Raw genomic sequence first — 2,063 nt, 5'->3', positions numbered from 1 at the left:
GTCAAAGCCAAGCTTTCTCCTCGGTGGCCTGATTTTTCACCCACAGTTAGCCACCAGGGGGCCGCCTATTTGGAACAAACGGTGCAGACTCCACAGCTTTCCTCCAAACCAACCAAAACATCCCGGGGCAGCATTGGAGCAAAGCCCAGGAACTTGCCTGCAGGGAGAACAACTTCTGTCCAGCTACAAAACCTGCAAGTCCTACGGTATAGCCTTATTACGCGTGAAAACTAAACGAAAGCACGGATTTATCGCCGAGAACCGTGGGGATTCAAGGCGCTTGGAGTGCGCCGGGTAGGCTCCTCCCTCTCGCCTGGTAGCCTTGGGCTCTGCGACTTTCTGGAAGCACCCGAAACGCTGTGCGTCCAGGCGCAAGCAGCCTTTCCCGAATTTCTGGACGGTTGTGGCTGTGCAGGCTGCTAGCCAGGGTGGTGGCTTCTCGCCCTTTTCCGTGGGGTGCTCGCAAGACGCTGGAATTAAATCACACGTCACCGGCTGGAAATCTGGAAAACTCTCCAATAAATAAATCATCTATACATTGTCCAGACAGTCATAACCCTATCCCATACGAATAAGTGTGTATATTGAATAATGAAGTAGGACTTGTTTTTAATATCATCTATAAGAAAATAATTGTATCCTGTCGTCAACATAGTTGACGGCAAGTATACCTTCGTAGCGACTGCATTTTAGTTTTGGGGGACACTCCGTTATTTTTACAAGCTTCCTTCAAACCCAGAATGCAACTGCCCGCCTCATTTTCTCCTAACCTGAACCCTTGGCTTTCAAGACTTGAGGTGGGGGATGGGGGTCATTTCAGAAATTCACATTTGCCTGGGCAGAACTTCAAGAGTATACATTATTTTTGTCTTCGGGTTATTCGTACATACCCAAGGCAAAGGCAAATTAATAGGGCAGCCCTTCTGGAACCTGTGGAATGTCTCAACTCTGCACCCATCTCCCAGGACATGCATCATTATCAGAGGGGTGTCTCCCTCAAAAGCAGGCCAGGTATTTTCCAAATGATGGGGGTGGGGGAGGGGAGGCGGGGACCGGGTGATGTTAAGGGAACTCCAGACAGCGCGGCCCGTGGGAGGCCCCAGGAGGAGACAGGGCGCTCTGTCCGCCGGACACGCGCCACAAGTGGTTTGGAGAGAGAGGAGCGCGCAGGCGGGGGCCACGCTGGTCCTGCGAGGCAAAGAAAAGCCCGTGCTTCTGGAAGGTCCCCCCTCCTCCTTGTCACTCGTCCCCCATTTCTTCCTCTTCGCCTACCAGAGGAATGACGTCCAAACCCGAACCTCGGTGCGCAAGCCGCGGGGTGGGTGGACGCGCGGCCGCCCAGAGCGCCGCAACTTCGCCGCCCTGGGAAGGGCACCCTGGGTGGAGGGCACGGCCGGGACTGGGAGGAGAGGGAGCGCCCGAACCTGCGGAGGCAGGTGCGGAGGCGGCCGGCCGGGGGTGGGGTGGGCGTGAGCTGCGGGTAGGGGGTCCGCCAGCGCCTTGTGGCGGACACGTCTGAGCGCCCCTCCTGGAACCCAGTTGGGGGCGTCGGGTGCCACCCGGGCGGCTCCCGGGCGGCGGCGGCGGCGGCGGCGGCGGGGCGAGCGGCTGGGAGGCCATTTCCTCGCTGCGCCCCTGGCGGAGCCGGGTTTGCTTGCTCTTGGCCGCCGCTGCCGCGCCAGTAGGACCCCGCGAGGGTTGGAGGGGAAACCAGGTCATCGGTTCGCAGACGCGTCGCGGCGCGGGCGCCCGGGGCCCGGAGTAAGGCAGCGCCCCGGGGAGCTGACCGGGGGGGGGGGGGGGGGGGGGCCCGGAGAGGCGGGGACTCCGGGGCCCGGACCACACTCGCTTCCTACGCCTATAAAAGTGGAGTGGCCGGGGAGGGCCGGCGCGGCCCTGGCGGCGGCCGCCTCTCCTCGCCCAAGGAGTTGACATTTTGCTGGACTCGCGCGACGTCCCGTCGCCGGCGCTCCCTGGGACCCCGCCGCCGGGAGGAGGGGGCGGAGGAGGGTGGAGACTGCGGGGCTTGGCCAAGGAAGGCGCACATCCTCGGGCGGGCGGCC

General features: G+C 61.5%; 1 protein-coding gene across 1 annotated transcript in view; it reads left to right on the top strand.

Moving 5' to 3' along the window:
- The first annotated feature begins 1,214 nt into the window (after nt 1-1,214).
- The window catches only part of THRB (thyroid hormone receptor beta), a 378,523-nt gene continuing 377,674 nt past the window's right edge, over nt 1,215-2,063 (top strand). The window contains exon 1 of the mRNA XM_029940360.1: nt 1,215-1,302. The gene's annotated coding sequence lies outside the window, so the exon portion shown is untranslated. The remainder of the gene's footprint in view (nt 1,303-2,063) is intronic.

This window comes from Suricata suricatta, chromosome 5 (assembly GCF_006229205.1).
Source record: "Suricata suricatta isolate VVHF042 chromosome 5, meerkat_22Aug2017_6uvM2_HiC, whole genome shotgun sequence".
Lineage (NCBI taxonomy): Eukaryota > Metazoa > Chordata > Mammalia > Carnivora > Herpestidae > Suricata > Suricata suricatta.
This window is presented reverse-complemented; position numbering and strand designations above follow the sequence as displayed.